The following is a 22,953-nucleotide window of genomic DNA, read 5'->3' on the forward strand; positions in this document are numbered from 1 at the left end:
GAAGTTCGCTTCTCAGTAAATATCTTAGATCGAAGCAATTTCCAGCTGCAAGACTAATACGCGTCATTTATGCATCATTATGGACGAGGCTTGTTATTCTTCGTACCATTATAAAAGCTTGAGACTGAAACATCAAAGACGTCAGGAGCTGGCAACTTCATTCCTTGTAAATCCGTTATGAGATGTTAAATTATACTCTCAATGTCTTCCTCCATTCTGAATGTAAACATTTTAATTCATATTTGTATCTCAGAACAACAAATAGATATCGATTATTAACATCATCATCAGCTCACTATACGTCCCCACCGAGGGGCTCGAAGCCTATCCCAAGTTAGGGGTGACTAGGTCATAGTCAACCATAGCCAAGTGAGGGTTGACTTCACACATATCATTGAATTTCTTCTCAGATATGTGCAGCATCACGATGTTTTCCTTCACCGTAAGAACGTCGGATAAATGTACATATATAAATCGAAAATCGAAAAACACATTGGTACATGGCGGGATACGAACCCAGGACCTGCAGATTGCAAGTCAAGTGCTTAACCCCTGAGCCACTGACGTTCTAATTTTATTAATGTTGTGCGCCGATTATTAACGTTGCAGATAAATTAAATACGTCCTTATACTTTATCCTTTGGTACAACTAATAATTAAAAAAAAGACAAACTCCTAGGAAAGTAAAATAAAGAAAATGGATTTAACTCCACGTGGTAATGCTAGTTATTCGTCAAATTCAACGAAAAAGTCAATTAAAATTCTGTCCAACTAATCAAGTTGAAGGATTTCCTCGTGCCTCCGCTTCAAACATTTATCCCCCGGCAGCCGGTAAAGTATGAGAAACTTTATTTTCCGGAAAGGTCAGTCTTTAATAATTTTCCTAAAATGTAATTACAATATTAAATTATTGTAAACAGAAAGCTTCGGAAAGTTCAAATTTCAAAGCGCAGGCTTACACTGACATGACAGTTCGAACATCCGTGGAATTTCTAAAGAATCTTGGCATTTGCATTATGAATATTTTCTGTTATCATTTTATAGTAACACGAACATAAAAGATCACAGAAATAGGAGTTATATACCTACGTATTATTATTATAAAGGTCTTCGTTTATTTTTAGTTACATTTAGTCAGGTTCAATCCCAGGTCCATTTAAAATGTTATACTTAATATTAATCCTAGTAAATAAGATCAAAAAAGCTTATAGTCTAGATATCACTAAAGGCCGTGGAGCTAGAACTGCGCAAGCTATAAGCGATCAACTGGCAGGAACCAGCGCAGGACAGGCGGTGTTGGCGAACTCTCGTGTTGTAGGCCAAGACCACCTTGGGTCGCTCCGACCAGTAAATAATTAAGTAGTATTATTCCTAAACAATACTAATCTATCTTGAGTGAAATATTTAATCAATCTTTACTTACAAAAACTAGAATCAAATGACGACAAACAAGTTGTGTTGTTGAACTATGTTAGTATCGTGACCAATCGCTCGATCGCCGGCCGGGAGCTGCAACACCGGCTTCCGAACTGCAAAAAGGAGCCTTCAACCTTAGAGGGCGCTCCTAACTTATCAAGTTGACTGTTCCTAACTAAATATCTGGTCGTAGAACACTTCTTTGTTATTATTTCAAAGTAATCATAGGTCCCTATAGTTATTAATAGAAGTGTTAAGAAACATACTTTTACTTATATAATGTTCGTAAGAAACGGGATTCTTACCACGATTAGGCTGTTTGAGCTCCAGTCAACCCGTGAACATGGCGCATGCAACTGTGCCGAAATATCGGGAGCTCAAACAGCCTAATCGTGGTAAGAATCCCGTTTCTTACGAACATTATATTAGTAAAAACCACGAAAGTTTGAAGTTATATACTTTTACTTGATTTACTTTTTTTTAGTTATTTAACGTAAAATGTTTTCAGCGTTATTATTTTATCGTCTTTGAATTATCATTACCCAGACAAAAGACTAAAGACTTTCAATCATTTCTCATTAGTTGCATCAAAAACATTTTAGTCGCGTTTTATTCGAGTAGCATAATCAGAGAAGAAATCAGCTATAAGTGGCAACGCGAAAAAAATCAATTTCGCTTAGCGCCGCCAAATACCGGCAAAGCATCGTTCAGCGTTAACACTGCCGGCTTATCAGCGACCATCGGAGATGACAAAACAAACGCAGAGAGTGTAGCACCCTTCTCGAAACCCCTCCCAGCCCCTCGCATCCTCTCCCGGCCCCTGATGGTCCTTAATCCTCCCTCCCCGCTCCGCCCTCATTGTAGCGATAATTTATTTATCAGGACCTTTGCGAAAGGAATTACATAATTCATCTCCGAGTTTCTTTCAAACATTTCTGTCTTTAACAAAATACTCATGTTCATTTAGATTACATACAAAATGAATAATTATATAAGGGTTCGTAGCAATGTCTGTCTCATAAAAGGCCGTAGAATAAAATTAACGTCAAATATATTAAGCTTACATCATATCAAAATATAAAAATTACACAAATAACAAAGATAGAATTTATATTACGGATTCTGTACTCCTCATACGTTTGGGCCTACGATAAGTATATTTGTTCTGAAACCTCTCAGTATATACTATAAACTAAGTATGTATAAGAATTCTATTTCTTCATAGGTAACAACTCTTATTGATGTGCGTTCCCGCTACCTGTGGCGATCGTCGCCAGTTAGGCCCTTCGTACACAAGGCAACATCGCCGAAACTAATATTGTATGGTTGCGTCGCGTGAATCGTGTTGCGCGCGCTCCGTACACACAACATTGAATCGGCAACATAAGTCCGCTGTATACTAACACTGTCCGCGGACATACTACATGTCTGCTGTACAGATTTGCTTCGCTTAGCGACTAAACTCGTCGGATTTCGAAGGTTCACAATGCCTTGTGTACGAAGGTCCATACTTAGCGAGTGACAGCGATGAGGTCATAATGATAAACATGACATGTAGAGTTATTCATTTTGAAAATAAGTAACGTTTATAAATAATGGTTTATAGAGTATAGGGCTCAATATATAAAGCTGCCGCCCGCGACTCTATCCGCACGAAATAAGAAAAAATATTAAATAAGTAGCCTATGTGTTCTTCCAGACTACATATTCTACATGTGTGCCAAATTTCATCAAGATGCGTTTATCCGTTCTGGAGATACCTTCAAACATCCATCCATGTAACCAAACACTCGCATTTATAAAATATTAGTGAGACAGTACGGTTATAGCATTTTACTTTATATATATAAAGAATAATTTATTTTCAAAATTATCCAAATTCGTTATTTTGATATTATTTTATAAGATTACAAATATACATTCAATTTCATCTTCCATTCGCTCGGTCGTCGGTTGACTGAGCAAACATTCTGAAGAGCTTCATTGCGGCAATTCTGAGAAGCAAATGAAGCCAACAAGACGAATTTAAAGTAAATAAAATGATTGCAACCAAACGAAATGCACTTTCAATGCAACTTTTCCACCGTCATAGTACTAAAACAAAATTTAAAACTTGTTTAACTTGCCTTTATTTTTAATGATGAATTCAAAGTATTTGCGCTCAAAAACTTATATTAGTAAAAGCACCCCAAAAAAGTATAGACCAATTTTATTCGAACATTTTCTTCAGTTGTTTAAAAATTATTCAAAAATCATTTTCATCAATTATTTGTTAAAACAGAAATATTATGTAAGAAATATAGTATTTAGAGAAAACGTCAAATATAATCTTACTAATATTATAATTGTGAATGTTTGGATGGTTGGATGTTTGTTAAGATATCTCCAGAACGGCTGATTGAATCTAGCTGACATTTGGCATAGATGTATGTATATGTAATATGGAAGAACACATAGGCTAGTAATTAGTTTTTTTTTTCAATTCCGCTCGGACGGAGTTGCGAACCACAGTTAGTTCAATATAAATCGACGAGAAGTAAGTTATGTGTACGAGAATTATTGTGCAAGTGAAAGGTGTACTTGACTGTACTTATTCACGTTCGAACGACAATCTGGTTAATAAATTGGACTGCAAAGTAACAGGGGGCGTAGCTCAGATGGTAGAGCGCTCGCTTAGCATGCGAGAGGTACCGGGATCGATACCCGGCGCCTCCAATAGAAACTCTTTTTGAAAAATTTATTCAACGACAAATAACTAAAACAACTTCTTATTTTGTCTTTTGTAATATGCCGAATAAAATCACAACTTAAACTCTACAAATTAAAAAAATTAATCGATAAATTTATAAACAAATACAGATTGCGTTTAGTAGGTCACTACCTACCCTAAACAAACACAAGTAAAAGCGAGATTTCCACGATGTTATTAGATAATTTTCCACATTATCCTAAAACTTGTGACTTACTTGACCCCAAGGTATTAACTATCATAGATTCAGTCTGCTAAACGAAAGTTCAAACAGCAAGCCAATTTTTTTTACAAATAATGGAATATGGTTTATGTTTAACCTTATTCCAAACTGTCCCAAATATGTAATGTAGTTTAAAATAAACCAAAACGTATAACAACAATAAAAACACAGCTCTTAAATTAACACAGCTACCGTGACCTTGCGGGTTAGTAAGTAGGACATAACTTCCGCTCCAATAACACACTAATGAATTACAAAAGTAAGCCTGCTGTATGCCGTATGTTGATAATGACAAATATGCGATGACACGATTTATTGGATCGGAAAAGTTCGCTGCACAATTTGTAGACGGAAATCACGTGCCGAGATTTAATATTGTATAGACAATACCAATACATTATCAATACATTATCAAATATTATAAACTAGCTGTCGCCCGCGATTCCATCCGCGCGGAATTTAGAAAAGACGTAATAAGTAACCTATGTGTTATTCCAGACTATGTTCTACATGTGTGCCAAATTTCATTAAGATCCGTTGAGCCGATCTGGAGATACCTTCTAACAAACATCCATCCATCCATCTAAACTTTCGCATTTATAATATTAGTAAGAAGTAAGATATCAATGCCTGAGTATTGAGATATCACGGAGATTATAAAAATATCGTACAAAAAACCATTCAATTCACCTGGTTTACTCACACATATGTACTGTAATACCTTGAGTTTTCACTGACAAAACATATTTAAAAAAACAAATTGATATCCCTATCATTCAATCTCAATACGCTATGATAACAAAATAATGTTTTCGTACAATTCTAATGTTGACCTATTTCCAATTTCTACACAGCATTTTTTTTAAATCTGATAATAAAAAAATAATCATTTGTTTCCGAATAATACTTACAATTAACATTAAAAATTATTACATAAAAGGAACCAGAACTAGTATTCAACGTAGGAGTAATATGTCCAGTTTAAATAATTCAACGTATGTTCTAGCCGAGCTTCGCTATTCTGTGTTCTAGGAAGTAGCCGCACTATTTCCCAGCGCACAGAATTACACAAAACGCACATACTAGCTGAGTCACTCTGTGCAGCAAATTGCACAGAATCGAGAGCAGCGATGCACGCGGTGTTTGCGCTCTGACTCCTGCGAGTGACGTCACCTAATTGTGCTAGTCCACCAGAAATTGTGCAGTCACGTTTGCATACGTGTTTTGTGTGAAGTTGTCCGAATTTGACAGCCATTGTTGTGAGAGTAGACGTTTTAATGCTGTGAGAGTCACGTAATGTAAACGCTGATTGCATTTTCTAACATAAAATTAATTATATTTACATTCGATGGTAGACTTTTATGCCAGAGTTAACAATATGAATAAGTATTTAAAAAAATATAAAACTACGTGATCTTAATATAATATTCTAATTTTTAAATCTTATAAAACATAACTCTTGATCGTTAACAGTAAATCAACATAGAGCTCTATTTGACATCGTTCCTATGCAGTTTGCTACGGAACTAACTTTGACGTACTCATAGAGTATGCAATACATCAGAGAATTGGTACGCTCCATCCCAAGTTACTCGTAATGAAGGGATCGGTTAGAACCCTAGGGATCAGAAGAAAGACTTACATGATATTCATTACAATATGCTTTTATTCTTTGACATAAAAGAGTTCATGGGAACTAAACAGCTTTGTATCCGGAGGTAAAGTGCAACTTCAATATTTATTTACATTGAAACGTTGAGAATGTTGTACAGTATTTATAAATGAAAGGTACCTAAGAGACCTTGGATGATATATTACAGATTGATTTTAGGCAACACTGCCATGTTATAAAAAAAATCATAAAATGACCAACAGGGGGCGTAGCTCAGATGGTAGAGCGCTCGCTTAGCATGCGAGAGGTACCGGGATCGATACCCGGCGCCTCCAAAATACTCTTTTATTTTCATAAATAAAAAAATAATTAAAATCATGATATTTAATAATAACGTTCATTTATATAATAGTCTCTTATTTTCATAAATATTATTAAAAATTATTTAAACGTGCAGGAATTCATAAAATCATTCCATACTTTTCTTTTAAAGTTCATTCAAAAAACCAGCAATTATTAAATTGAATTAAATTAAATCGCTTTTACTGTACATGTAAATGTACTATATTTATTTTTTTTCTCATGTAATATTTCGTATATTTCCAAATATACAACCAACCTACTTACTAGTATTAGTTGCAAGCAACTTGAATGAAAACTTGAATGTGAAAGTCATTCAAAAAGAATATAGGTCAAAATAGGAAAGTAGGTACTGTGCCTACCTGCGTACACCAACACAGGGCAAATGCAGATTTCAAAGCAAGTAAACGTTCATATTTACCGTTACTTAAAATACGTTACGTAAAATGCATCTTCAATAACAATAATTTTGGCAAGTTTAGGAAGGTATGAATAATCCTAAAATAATTGTAGCAAATTACCAGGCGTACAGAAAAAGCTAGGAGCCTGCGCAGCACTCCGCCGAATGCGGTATGAGACTAATTTAACGCCGGGAATCTCTGCACTAACAAAGCGTCTCGCGAGCCGCACTCAAAGGAGACTTAAGGCCGCATCTCTTCCCGTTCATAAACCTCTAGTACTCAGCTACACACTAATGATGACTTCTTCAGTGTAAAATTTTTAAAAACTACCACCACATTTTTCATACTTCTTAGTAAATTTTACTATTTTCGGTTCATATATACACTGCATGTACACAACACAACAATGTTGAACAACAAGTTGATTTTGAAAAGTTCTTACATAAAACAAAATTTGATGAGTTTTCCATTATTTGTTCCAATACTTGTGTATGTCAACACAAAACAGAGGTTAATTGCTTCGTGAAGGTTAAACCGCTTGAACTCTAAAACGTTAAATTAAACCTCCAACGTATTTACAAGTTAAACCAGCCACCTTGGAGTAATTAAGTTCCATAACGCTTCAATAAACATCATAACTTTTGTTATTAGGTTGTCGCGCGGATAACCTTCAGATATCTAATTTATAAGACGGTATTAATAACGCTTGAAATTGCTGAAACGTCAATTAACTTATATAATGTCTTTAAAAGACAGAATTACATTTTCAGACGAAAAAACTTCGTAATTCTTCTCTTTGAAATAAGTTCTAGAACGAAAATATAATAAAGCCGGGACAAAAAAGGAGGCGCGAGTGTCGCTCGCGGGAAGACCGACAAACAAGGCAAGTGCGCGCCTTCAGTACCAGGCGCACAGCGCACAGTGGTGCTCGACGTCCTGCAATCTTCGACACTTGGCGCGACTCACAACCTTATGACGAACCTACCGCGCCCGCACCCTGCACTCCCATGATAAAACTCAGAAACACTCACATCTCTCAACCCTACAAGTGGCACTCGTTGAATGAAAAAACCACTTGCTAAAGGAAAAGTAAAATAATAAGCAAATTAATAATTGTACTTAGTTCATATATGCATGCGGTTCTTTTTTGTTTTGTCAAGATATCAATAAAATATTTCAATCTCTGAATTTCATCTAATGTATGTACATACATCTTTAAACTACATACAATAAAATACGTATTACAATAATTTATTACATTATTTGAAATCGTATCGACGATCTCTCTTCAACATATTTACGTTTAGTATTAATTAATAATTAAGATTTAGTAGATACAATTTTTATATTTTTGTAATCTAACAACTAGAACAGCGCCATCTGTATTGTGGCCAAAAGACTACTACAAACGTTTGGTTTCTCCGACAACATCTGGAGGGCGGCATTTGTAGTGAACGGCACTTCGTAGTGCACCATGCTTTCACTAGATGGCGCTGAACAAGAAAATTGAAACAAAGACCACCACTGACGAAAAAATTTAGTTTAAATTTAATTCTTTAAAAAAAACCACTCTGTTTACCTATAATCCGATGAGTATTCAGAAACTTACCTGTGAACAAAAATAACGCTGGTTAGTAATTCTTTGTGAAAACATCGCAATAATTTTTTATATCAAGAAAGTGAAAATATATGTAATGTATTATAAAATGTAATGTATGGAGGAGTAGTACATATTGTGCCGACCCTCCATAGGGATAAGGGCGGGTTGATGATGATGATCAAGAAAGTTAAAAAGTTAAACGATATATAATTAAAACAAGCTAGAAAATTATTACAAACCACGAAAGTAGTTTTTAACACTACGAGTAAATCAAACAAAAAAGAAAACATTCCAGCAGATGTTCGAGAAAAGAAACTTATGCCAATAAAACGTTATTCGTGTTGAATCAGCGAAATATTATTATAGTCAAAGAAAACTAAATAGAAAAGTGCACTTAAATACCACTAATGGCTGTCAAGGGAAGTGTTCTGCAAAGAAATACGACTAAAAATAAGCTCTAACCCTCAAGCAATAGTGTCTAATTTGGAAAACTGTTAGAGTGTAGCAAAATCCCAGAACGAGGCGACCACATTCGATCTCTCAAAGACCTAACATCAATAAATTGGATTTTATTGTTCAATTTAATTTCTTTAACTCCGTATTACTTCACAGATCAAATAACTCTGTTTGAGTGATCATTCTTATCGAATCCTATAGTCTGTAATGTACTAAATATATTCATTTCTAAAAATGTAACTAAGTTTCTAGACATCTCCACAAATTGAAAGCCTCTTTCCTTCTTTATTCCAATTAAATATTTTATTTTTTTGAAAATCTGTATACAATGTATTTACAGCAATATTTCAGTGACATTATTAGATATTGTTCTAGAATCGTAAACATAAAAGTCTATTAAATATGAAACGAGTCAAAAACCTTTACCTAAACTTTTCAAATGTCAGCTGACACCATAAAGGTTAATTTGAACGTTACTCTATTTTGGTTAAATGTCACAAATTATACTTTTGACCTTATATACGAGATACTTCAACAAACCTTTGAAAACTATCATTTTAAATCAGTTACGATATCATTTTAAATCTTTTAAAGAATTTGTGTTCATGTAAATATTATTTCAAATAATCAGAGCTGGGCATTAACTCGTTAATCCGTTAATCGTTAATTAACGAAGTTAACATTTTGCTTAACGGATTAACTTTTAAGTTAACTTCAAAAAGTGTTAACGCTTTTGTTAACTTCCGTTAAACTCAACTTCCGTTAATAAAAGTCCGTTAATCGTTAAATTAGAAACTTGGAGACGTGCTGTCATTTTGTTTTAATTACGCGCCACGCCACGCTCGTAAGTTCAGCTATGTTGGGTGACTGTCGGTGACTCGAATGGTGAACGAACGAGTTGATAATTGATACATGTGAAGTTCGCGTGCAAGTGTGATGCATCAGAGTGTCCGGGAAAGACGTGACCAATACGTCAAAATCAAAAGAAGGTTCGAAATAGTATATTTCATTACGAGTATATAAAAACACGAGTATGTAATAGCCCACATTCCGAACGCTCTTCGTCCCTGCAATACGCCACTTTTTGAGCAACTGTATTAAAACACTTTTTTTTACTCGTGCTTTTTCTTTCCCAACTGTCAAAATAATGTCTATTAAAAAGAAAAAACCAACCACAAAGTTTTTACAAAAAAAAAAATCATTGAAGTTTTTGTGATTCATGTAAATATTTCTAAAAAGAAGCTCCTGATTTGTTGTATTATCAGGTTTAATGATTTGATTCAATGAATTAGGTTAGGTATCATTTTATTTCATCTCATTAAATTTCATTTTCATTTTACATCAATAAAAATAATCTACTGAAGACTTGGCCGTTTGGGCATAGTTCCCTTTGCCTACCCAGAATGGGTGAAGAAAACAAAAAAAAAATCTCTGTATTCTTTTACGGTTGGCGCCATTTTTCAAAAAATTTTGTTAGTTGAGTTTATTGTGTTTTTATTATTCTATTAAATTGCTTCATTTTTTCGCAACTGTATTAAAAAAAAGAATAGTTGTTTCGTACACGTGCGGAACTGTCATTACAATTTGTTCCATTCCAACTGTCAACCCTCACCTTCGGCTGCGCCTCGGCTCGGTTAGACATTTGTCGGAACTCTTTGCAATATCATTCTTTCCGCACTCGTAATGAAATATACTATAATGCATTCATACTTGTCTCTAATACTAATGTGTTATAGAATGTATAGTCAAATTACTACAATTTTAAACAAGTGTCGCCACAATAAGTGTAAAATTAGTATGTATAATTTTGGTATGGTTAACTGTTAACGATTAACTTTAACTTGCGTTAAATTTTCGAGTATTTAACGCTTTAACGATTAACGAAGTTAATTTTTTAATTAACGAATTAACGATTAACGAAGTTAACTTTTCGATTAACTGTGCCCACCTGTGCAAATAATACGTTACACAAAACTTGAGTAATTAAATTATTAAGTCTATTAGAGCCATTTTAGTGAAAGCGCCCTCTGTTAAAATTTACAAAAACAACACGACAGCGCCACTTACGACTTTATTATAAAACTTGTACACTTTCAAACTTCCTACTACGTTAGATGTTTTCAACAATAAATTAATAAAACTTGAATAAAACATTATTTTATCTCTTTATTTTAAACATATTATTGTATATAACAAGCACATAACGCTATGGCAGAATGGAAACAGTCAGATATTTGTCGCATATATTGAGTCTGTGCTTTAACATAAACAGTGTCTGTATAAAGGGGATTAATTTGAACAATACTAGAATTATACATAACCATAGTACAATATTCCCCAAGATATTGTAGCTGCTACAGTAATTTCCGTGTGCTTACCGCGACTAGTTAATTTTAATCCTTTAAACGGTTCACGTGCGCATCCCAGTTTATCTTAATTCCGGGAAGATTGCATTTCCCGGGCTGGTGCTTCGCTACGAGTGCGCGTCATATTTGGCTCGCAGCGCAAGTTTATCTCGTCAATATTTCGAGAGAATGTTGATATAATAAGTTTACATTTGCTCTATATTTTTAGCATATATTTATTGCACATCAAATTCACGTTTTAGTAGTTACTGTGCAGTTTTCTTATACACACTATATTACAAGACATCATATTATATTGCAAAAATAAAAAAAAAGATTTATACGATTAGCATGTTAGTTAGAAAAACTATAAAACTAGATAATATTATACCAAAGACTGAAGTTTACTAAAAAATCGCAAATAAAGCAAAACATCCAATTCCAACCGCTAAAGATCGATGTGGTAACACGTTATCTTAAGCAGTCCTTGAGTCTTTTTCCTGCAGATTACTGAAGCGCCACCTAGTGACAAAGTCAGCCAACAATCGCAGGATCAAGAGGCTCAACGGTGATGCTATCGTTTCAGCCTCCTTTATGCTAGTTTCACACGAGGACGGCACTGTGCGGCAGAGCAATAAACATTTCAGTACTGCTATTATTTAAAGATTTACTTACTTTGTTGAAACAAAAACAGTAGCATTCTTTCATACTGTTCTACTTCACTGTCCTGTCCTCGTGTGATCCTACCCTTTGTCATAGGATAGAGACGAACGCAACGCGACGATGCGATACTAGGCGTCTTGCGACTAAACGCGCGACTTATTTTTACTCGTTTATCTCTTATCAGTAGGACAGGACACCGAGCAAAGCTCTACCAGCCGTGTCGGGAAGATTGTGTTTTAATTTCACTTATCTTTGATAACGTAACACTCCGCCAGAAAGTCGAGTGCCGTCTAAATCGTCTCCACTAGCAGACAAGTATTTAGTTTTCTTTCGTAATATAAATAAGATAAAGAAAACTAATCGTGCACAATAAAACAAAATTCAAAAATACAATTCAACATTCCTTCCAACATTAAATAAAAACAGTGAGAAAAAATGAAACAGAAAAAAAAAATTATCCATAAATTACTGAGGGGTAGAACTTATTGCCTCGAGAGCCTCCGCAGCCTTAGGCGCTGACAAATTCGACGATTTACATAAACGATCACATTATTCCAAACAATCACAACAACGGCAAATGGTAAACATTTGGCGCACCTACTGGCTTTCTTATGTTGACGCTCTTGCTAATATGAATAAATGAATATATTTTCTAATCGATTTGCTGAACCTACGATATAAAAAAAACAGAAAACTATTAAATTTATAGAATAACTAGAACTGCAAATAGACTAAACAATATTTTAATAATTGATCGAACCACTCTGCACTTTATCAATAACATTAGAAACTCAAAAAAACTACAAAACTAAAAGCGTCATCACTAAAAAATAGTACACTTAGATTATATTGTAGCTATAAAATTATAAGGATACATGATTGAAGGTAAACTTGTTGATGTTCCAATAGACGTAATTGATTGAAAACATTCCGAGTGGTTCAGTTGAAAGGCTGCGAGGGGATCAGTCGGCTCCGAGCGATTCCACTAGGGATGAAAGGCGCGAGATGAAAGGATCCGCTAAAACATGCCGATGTAGAAAAATAAGACTTCTCAACAAGATAATCTAAATTGTGGCTGAGAAATAAATGGATGCGGAACAGGTTTACATTATTGAATATTTATATATACTTGTTAAACTAAATTTCTATCTTATCTTACTGACATTACAAATGTGAATGTTAGATGGATGTATGGATAGATGGATGTATGGATGTTTGTTTGAAGGTATTTCTTGAACGGTTGCATGGATTCGAATCGCTGAAATTTGACATAGTCTGGAAGAACACATAGGCTGTTAATAAGTTTTTTTTATTACCGCACGGACGGAGTCGCGGACTACAGCTATTATTTAAAAACATTTAAACCTATCTATGTACAGAGCACGTATTGTGATAAGTGTAAAAAGCGTAACAAAACTTTAATTTTAATATACATAGTACATACTTAAACTATAATCTTTAATTTTCGTGCACTTAGTGCATGCTAAGTACAGCTCCGGTAGTGCATAAGCGAGTGAGCGCAGCCACGAGGCTCGCTAATGGCCTCTCATTAGCGCTCAGCACGGCTCGGCGCGGGCCTTATTCACAACATAATGCTCTCACTTACATTATCATAAAATGAATGCATAACTAAATACAACCAGCCATCATGTATAAGACATTTATAATATGTTAAATATAAGTTTAACGACTCAATAAGCAAAGTAATTTTAGAACAATTTCTGTTAATATTCTGCTCCCTCTGTCTACCCCAATGGGTTATGTGAGTTTTATAAGACGGTAGATATAACATAGTCAAATGTGTAATTTTGTTACTTGTAACATAAATAATCAAGGTAAATACATATTTGTAGTTTCAATTTGTAAATAGTTTTCAGGTAATGTGATTTGTGTGGATACGGAGTGCACCGCCGCGCCGTCTGAGTCACAACACTTGATTGCTTTAGCTCCCGTCTCCTCACTCATTGTTTGTGAATACATAAATATTATCTAGATACAGTACTGAAAACTAAGTATAGGAATGTCGTTGAAACTACATATATTTTAAATTGAACTTCTCAGAAAATAAAAATACAAATTGTTAATTTATAAGCGACTAGCTGTCACCCTCGACTCCGTCCGCACGGAATTAAAATAAAACGAAATAAATAGCTTATGTGTTCTTCCAGACTATGTTCTAGATATGTGCCATATTTCATCAATATTTGTTGAGCCGTCCCAGAGATACCTTCAAACATCCATCCATCCAAAGTAAGATAACTGGTTTCGTAAGCGTTGAAGTCTGTTATTTATAGTTTGCGATAAACAAAACGTTTTTCATCACTTTACGCTCCATCCATCCTTCACAAATCCTTTGTAATGTACGAGTAAGATGTACAAAAGGTCATATATCTTGCTTTCATTATTGTTCGCTGCAATTTATTTAAAAAGGAAATAAATGAATATATTACGAAGTAAATAACATGTTCATTGTAAACTAGCTTTTACCCGCGACTCTGTCCGCGCGGAATAAAAAATAGAAAACGGGGTAAAAATTATCCTATGTCCTTTTCCTGGTCCTAAGCTACCTGCCCACCAATTTTCAGTCAAATCGATTCAGTCGTTCTTGAGTTATAAATAGTGTAACTAACACGACTTTCTTTTATATATATAGATATAGATCTATTAAGTAACGTTTTATATTTATTATTATTATTACCCAACTGACAAAGTAGATAATGTTTTTCGCTCTTATATGATTTTGTTTTTATGTATGTGGGTTTGTGTGTATGTAAATTTTCATTGTAACGGCCTACAGCCTAAACTACTTAACTGATTTTGACATATTAGGTGTCATTCCATTCGTCTTGTTCCTCGGAGTGTCATAGAGTATATTACATCGGCAAAGAACACACATGTTGGACGTGACAGATGAAATTCTCAAACTGTGAAAAGAACGAGTTCAAATCTCGCCATAACTTTTTTATCATTGTTAAATCTGTTTTCTACGTTTTATATACTTGATAATATATTTGATATTTATTGCAAATTAAAAATAAATCAAATCTTTGTTTTAAAACGCAGACAATAGATGGCGCTCCTAGTTCTTAGCTACCTCCCCATCAATTTTCAGCTAAATCAGTTCGACCGATCTTGAGTTATAAATAGTGTAACTAACACGACTTTATTTTATATATATAGATAGATTTGTTTAACTTTGGCGTTATAACCTTTTTGTTTTTTCACATGCGCAGATTATTTGAAAATCTTCTTTTCAATGTTGCAATCATCCCAACTAAGTTAAGGATAGACTTTCTATGGACCTGAAAAGTTGTTACAATTTACAGTATTTACATTGCATATATAAATATAAAATAAATTTATGACATAATCAACGCGGACATACACCGTCTAAGTATTATATAACATAAACTAGGAGTTAATTATTGTGCTCCCGAGGGAGACGTGAACAACGCTCGGGTCTTGGATAATGTAATGAAGTAAATGAGCTATTTGTCGCTTTATCCTTATATACACACGATGACTCATAATTACGTACATAGTCATTACGGTGATATAGACGTTATTAGATCCTTATGGGTGGAGGAAACCTGTTTAAAATGATCTTCAGATGAGAAAACTGTATTAATAAACCATAGCAGTGCAAACAACTAAAATTAAAAAAAAATTAAGAAATTTCTAGTGTGTAGAAAAAATACCGAGGTCATCTAAACACAACCTTTGTTGAATGAATAAATAAAGATAAAAACAAAGACGTACGCAAGGTTGCTTGAATTCATACAAGGCTTTAGTAACGACGCTACGAGACTGTAACGAGGAAGGTTAGAACTAGTCTTTTGCTGTTATTACTGTATTAGTTGCAACTATAACTACGTTGCAGATATTAAATGAAACAAAATGGAATTCCCTAATCAGGTTGAGTTTTGTAATTAAAACGTATACCACAACTTTAAATTGAAGAGTTTATGAGCTTTTTCATTACTAGTTATTACCCGTGACTTCATCAGCGCGGTAAAAAATCTAATAATAAATATAGCCTATGTCACCTGGTAATAGTGTAGTTTCCCAACTGTGAAAGAATTTTTCAAATCGGTTCAGTAGTTTCGGAGCCTATTCAATGCAAACAAACAATCAATTCATTCATCTTTACAATTTACAAAATCGCAATATAAAATATATAAAGTACATAAAATGCTACAACACTAGTGAGATCGTTGTCAAATGAAACTCATATTTAACTTGTACTTAACCGTATGTTAACATTGAATTGAACATAAATGTGTCCACATCAAAAGCAGTGTGTTGTTGACGCGGCTCCAAATGTCGAGTGGCAATCGTAACTGACATCCAATATCAATCAATATCAATGAAAAACAAACTTACAATGGTCGTGAACGCTCAACAATATTAACCAATAAAAAGTCTCTAGATAAATCCACTCTAAACTAAAACACTCTACAAAAGAATACGAAGAATCTAAGGCATCTTCCTACGACTCAAAATTGGGTAAGGAAAAAAAAACATTAACTATCTTAAAAAGTTCAACCAAATAAAACTCATTACGATCGAAACATCCCGTAATTTAAAAGTCTACAAAGAAGTGAGTAGAATAGGTGCTTTGGTGGTTTTAATTTGAAAAGTTCTAGCGGAATGGATGTGCGAAACAAGAGGAAAGTCCTCCGTATTGCCTCTCGATGAAATATTGATGAGCCGCAAAGAGATGGCCGTATTCTTACATCGCTACTGTGGGCGGTGTAAAAACTTCGTTGAAGTACAATACAAGCGTGCGCAGCGTATTAAATAAAACAGAAAGAAAAGAAATACACAAAACATTTGTTTGGACCATTCTTTTTTGCAGCAACTAGCTTAATTTGACTTATTCATATTTGTCATTTTATGAGCACAAATTAAAAAAAAAATGGTCATGAAATCAGAACAATACTTTCTTCCTTATTCACTCTCATTATTTAAAAAAAAAACCGAAGATAACAGTAATATTGTGTATAAAACCAAGCGTTGTAGAGTCTAGGCGCGAGTTGCAAGGCTCACAATAAATTGGTTTCGTTCCCAAAAAGAGCGACGTGATCCGTGCGCCGCGCCACGCTGACCGAGTTTGTACAAAGCTTTAATGGCCACTGAGCAAATAGGCAATGTCGCAAGGCATGCGCGAAAGCGGTTTTCCAAACGCAACGCAAACGCAAAATCAAATCTTTAATGAGCAATCTAGCTTTCAATAGACCAAACAAGAAAACTTTGTAGTTCAAAATTTAAAATAAATTTGCAACAACACTAACTGTCTATAGAGATACAGGAATGTTGAAAGACTAGCTTTTAACCGAGACTTCGTCCGCGCGGAATAAAAAAAATGTGTTAATAAATATAGCCTATGTACTCATTGATAATGTAGCTTTTAATTTGCAAAAGAATTTTTGAAATCAGTGCAGTAGTTTTTGATTTTATTTGTTACATACAAAAACATCTTTCCTTTTTATAAAATTAGTATAGATAAATTTACGCAATAACATTATATCCATCGAACCAATAATTAAAATGATCAAATTCAAAATCGTTATTTCTTTCCACTTAAACCACACCCTGAGGTTAGCAAAGTATTCAATAGCAATAAAGTTTCGTAAAGCCTGCTACGATACCGTAGCGCCGTAGCGAGGCAATTGCCGCGCCGTGTCTACGGAGACTACAGTTAGTTCAGACAGCATAAGACACATAATCTTGCAATTTACAGTATTTATACCTCATGGCATATATATATATATATATATATATATATATATATATATATATATATATATATATATTATATATATATATATATATATATATATATTTGCGTTTAATTGGTTATATATAATATTTTAGTGATAAAAACTAGATAGTGTAGGTATGTAGTAAATAAGTGTGGATTTACTTTTATGTTTCATCTGACTTTCCTATAGACTCAATTTAAATTAGGAATTTAGCTGAGTCGTAAGTAATTTTAATTGAGTGTTTCGTCGCTCAAAGTAACTGCGCCTCGTCGAACATGTAACGGCTCCGTAATTGCAGTCTGATTGCATTTCCTGAATTAGCGTCAGCTTGAAGCTTAAATAATATGTATGTATATATAGAAAAACAGATACTTTAAAACCCTGTTTAATTTTTGTAATATTTTTTATTTTGAAAATTAAATCTTGGTGTTTCACTTTTTTCCCTAACTCTTCCAAAACTCTCTCAGACAGACATTGCGCATTGCTTGTATATTCTTCTCGACAAAAGATATCCGACTGCGTTCACTTTAAATATTTATTACTGCGGAACCTTTGACGCTACGTTTTTACTCTCTCTTTAATATGCAATCTATGTGTCTTTTACTCTCCATAGACCGTATTGCCAGGGGACAAGGCGAGATGAAAGGTAAATGACCAAAATGTTGATGCAACTAGTAATATTTCATCTTAATTATGTTATTATTAGTTAGTGTTAGGATTTTCAATCAGTTTTCAGATTCTAAAAAAATTATGTTCAGCGAACGTAGTAACATGCATCTATTAGTGTCAAATAGAGTAGCGTTAGTATCCAGTCTTTTCTTATTAGATCCACTTTAAAATCAATTCATCAACAATACTTCAAACAGTAATAAACGTCTCGAGTTGTATTTGTTTACATGTAAAGCTAGACTTGTATCTTACTGAGATGTACATAGAGTTCAAGTGTTTGATAGTCAATTTATGTATTATTTCAAAGTATCAGTCAATGACAAAACACCGTACTGTACAAATACAAGCTTCATGACGCAAATAGAACGAAAAAACCACTGAAAATGATTATATTCCCAGTATTTTATTTACGTAGTTATTTTAACAGAAGTATTTGCGTTAATCTAAAAGTTTCAATATTCTCACGTCGTACTAATCCGTTATTCATGCTATAAATTCCTAGGAACGTTGAATTGCATGCATATACTCGGATATAGATCAACGTCCGAAGTGGTATGCAACCGAAATAACTGAATATTGATCTGTGCTAGAAGCTAGTGAATTGCGCCGCAGCGCTACAGATGTCGCCACAATACTTGAAACTAATTACAGCATAGGTTGTATAAGGTATTGTTTTCAATAAACGTACATTCAAAAAGCCTTTCTTTCTTCTTCCGTTGTTTATCTTACTAACATTATAAATGCGAATATTTGGATGTATGGATAGATGTATGTTTGTCAGAAAGTCAGAAGTTATCTCCAGAACGGCTCAACGTAAAACGATTCGCGAGCAATAGCTAGTTAGCTATAAAAGCTTTATCGACATTTGCCACAACGTACAAAATGTAAGAACATAATGTTTAATGTTTCGTGTAAAAATAGAAACCATTTCAGTGTATACCGCCAGTTGCAATGTCAGTGACACTTGCTTTATTGTTAACTTACAGTAAAGAGTAAAATGCTTTCCTTGCGAACGTGGCAGTCGCATTGTAGTCACAAACGTCTGCAGGAGGCGGTACAAGAGGTGTCGAGGACTGCTTAGCTTTTGTGTGCATTGAATGCCCCAGCACTTACCACTGGACCGGGACTATAGTCACCTATATTTTACTCACCTTTTTATTTCAAACTCACTTCTTTTGTAATCTCCTTAATTCGTGTAGAAATTTGAAATTTTCATTGTCCTTTTACATATTCTCGTGACAGTAAAAAGTAAATTTAAAGTCAGCGTCGTGTCGCAAACTTAAGCTGAGCTTAAGCAGATTGCTTAGCAGGCTTTACGCAACTCCCGGCGCCTCGCCCCGACTTCCAGTTCCTGTTAATTAAATACCCAGGGTGGTCAGCGGAGTTTTTTATGTTGTTTTACTTCGCACTTCCCTTCGCCTGTAAGCTTTTTAGCTGAGTTTTTAAGTAAAAATCAGGTTTTTCTTAGCTTTTTATTATTTGTACTCTAGGCGGTTATTTTGTTAATTATCTCTTAAGGCGATTACGTAACGGGAACTCTGCCTTAATTACTTTGTAAGATTTTATTTCGTTGTAATTATTTTTTCGTGATTCCATTTTTACTACTTTTTCGTCCTTAATTACAGCTTCAAGATCTCAAGTTTATATTTGGCAACTTCCTGTCTATCAGCGAACATTTCTAGGTTAACATTTATATCGATAAACTAACGTTACATTATTACAATGTTCTATACAAAACTGTATAAATAGTTAAAAAAACTTTAAAACTACATTAAAGCGCTTCCAATGCTTTACAAATGATTGCTTCGCTTGAGTTATATCACTGTATAAGATATCGCAATTGACCTATTTCAATTAAGTATTAAAACGCAAAGATTTATACAAAGTTATTTTATAAAATAACTGTTGAATAGAAGACTTTTCTAAGAAATAGACATATATATATTTGGTTTGTAGTTTTTAATGTTTAGGTCTTTACATATTTGCATAAACCAAATCGTCACGTATGGATCACCAAAGTTATATACTGGTGAGTAATCTTACCTACTTTTTACTACAAAATCGATTCTGTATTTCGTTATTATAATTATAGGTTAATAACTTACAATAACATAAAGTTATAAACTTATACACCGTATTTCTACGCCCAAACTTATGTCATTAAATAAACAAATCCGTCAAATGTGTTGTGTTCAGTGTAGCGGCAACGATGTGCCTACGCGACGTAAGTTTAGCGGTGTGGATGTATACCGAACTATTTTATATATGCCACACGTTAACAAGGTTTACAGGGGACAAATAATTTACATTCCAATAATTTAACCCTCAAACTTGACTTGTTTTTGTCAGCATGCGTTATTGTTTTATAGTCACTTGTAAATCACATTTTGCAATTGTTCTCCAATGTTGCTGATATAATAAAAGTAGACTAGGGTTTATTGATTCTAGAAAATCTATTGAGGAGAGGTGTGAAGCCTTTGAACAGCGGATTAGATGTGATAAGAGGAGGTGCTAGGTTGTAGTCATGTGCTGTATGAATCACGCTGCTTTTATATATTGGGGCTTCACAAATCGAACTCTGATCAAATCAAACTCAGATAGAAGTGTTACCTAAACATACTGAATCATTGCTGAATATATTTTTATAAGTGTGTTAAGGCAGTTACCCATGGTTATGTTTCTATCAGTCGGATAACTATCGATTTCTTCAACGTGAGTGTATCGACCACGTGTTAGTTTTAACCCTGAGCTTTGTGTTGCCCTATATATTCAATCGATAGAATGAATATTGCATAGCACAGGCAAAGCTCATGTAATATTCTACAGGATTGTATGCCATTGTTGCGGCTAATGTTTACCAAAATATTCTCTTACGGGCAAAATCTATATTCCATCTCGGGTCGTAATAGACGTCGACAAACTCGGTATGTTGTTTAAAGGGCTATGGAATAATTTTGATACTTGTTAACGCTCACTACGGCCATTAATATACTTCAATCCAAAGAAAGTAGTACACTTTTAAAATCGCAACAGATTAGATTATATTACGATTTTAAAACTGTACTATTTTTTTTTAATGGAAACTATATTTATAGACTTCGATTTTTAAGTCGAAAATGGATACAAACATTTACTTTCTATACAATCGGATACGAGAAATTAAAATATGTTAGATAAGTGAGATCTAGCGAAGCTACCACTGTAATGAACCAGCTTGGCTGAGAGCGGCCGAGCTTCATAAATATTTAACGCTGCAAAATTACCTGCCGTACGTTCAGCGGCTGCAGGTAACACTGCAATAGCATTTCCATTACATTTCCGGATGAACTACTTATATACAGCGGAAAAAATTTATTTCGCATACAATTTTAAGAAAAAACTTTGAATAAATAGTTGATAATATATTTAAAATTAAAGAAAATTACTTATTAGTAAGACTTGCATTTTACAATTGTAATAATTTTGTCATTGGGTCGATTGATATTATTATGTATTCGATCGGCCCAAAGGGAAAAAGTCCCATTGGCCCGATCGGCCTACACTCTGATAAACTTTACGGGAGAAATACGTGACTCTATCGAGACATACATATTAAATAACATATCAAAGAACATCTTTATTTTCTTGATAATTTAAACCTAAATCTAGATATTTTTAGCAATTAAATGTTCATATTCACTTCCAGTAATTTCACAAAAAAGATGTCCGACATAAAGCACTATGATGTATAAAATTTATTACTCAATTTTATTACTTTGAATTTACATATTTATAACTCGTTTTAATATTCATTATACATTTGACTTACAAATAAAAACACGTATAGTTGTAAAGATATACTCTACATCTGAGATGGTAAACCTTTTCGTATCAACATGTAATTTTTCTAAAGAAATATTTAATGAGGTCATACGTGCCATCAAATAATTTTGACTTTGTGATTTTTTTAGTGGATAATGAATTTTGTAATCAGTGTCGTGTGCAAAATATTGTGTCTCGTACCATTAGTTCATTATCCCTGCTCCATATCAAAGTGAATATGTATTACGGTAAGTTTTGATTAATTAAAATTATTATATTTTTAATTACGTTGTTATCTTTGTCATTTCATAAAGAGAGGGAGAAGGAAGCAATTTATTTCAAATAACTTAAATGTAACATCACGTATCGAGAACATTACAGATTTAAGAAATAATTTTCGCGCAACGTGCATGCGCTTGTCCTCTACAAGAGCAACGACAGCTGTTCTTAACGATAATGGCTGTACTTCTAGAGTATTGCACGTTCTGAAATAACAAAAGTTAACAAGAACGAGTGAACCACTTGTGATTTTTTCTCTTTTAAAAAGTTGTTAACTACATATTACAAAGGATAATCAGTGCGAGACGCGACGCGACCGCGAAGTCTTCGGATTAAACACTCGCCCTGAAGATGGACCCCCGATGGGTTCGAAACTAGTCGGTGCCGTCACCGGACGATCAAACGTGAGTTAAGCCGTTTCTTAATTAATTAAAGGATAATCTTTTGCCTGAAAGTAGAAGCCTACTGATATACGAGATTGTTAACAAGCTCAATATAAGTTACAGCTTACAGCATACAGTCCTACTTTATTTTTATAATTTAAATTTTCGTTCTTAAAATTTCAAGGATTTAAGTTGGTATTACTAAATAATTAACTTAAGCCTCTTTATATT

General features: G+C 33.9%; 1 protein-coding gene and 2 non-coding genes across 3 annotated transcripts in view; 2 read left to right on the forward strand and 1 right to left on the reverse strand.

The window, feature by feature from the left end:
• The window catches only part of LOC106713966 (neurobeachin), a 327,564-nt gene that overhangs the window by 270,792 nt on the left and 33,819 nt on the right, over positions 1-22,953 (reverse strand). The gene's annotated exons all lie outside the window — the stretch shown is intronic.
• On the forward strand, positions 4,059-4,131 carry Trnaa-agc. Its single transcript has one exon. It is a non-coding gene; the product is annotated as a tRNA-Ala (tRNA).
• Positions 6,263-6,335, forward strand: Trnaa-agc. Its single transcript has one exon. It is a non-coding gene; the product is annotated as a tRNA-Ala (tRNA).

The sequence above is a fragment of the Papilio machaon genome, chromosome 22, assembly GCF_912999745.1.
Source record: "Papilio machaon chromosome 22, ilPapMach1.1, whole genome shotgun sequence".
NCBI lineage: Eukaryota > Metazoa > Arthropoda > Insecta > Lepidoptera > Papilionidae > Papilio > Papilio machaon.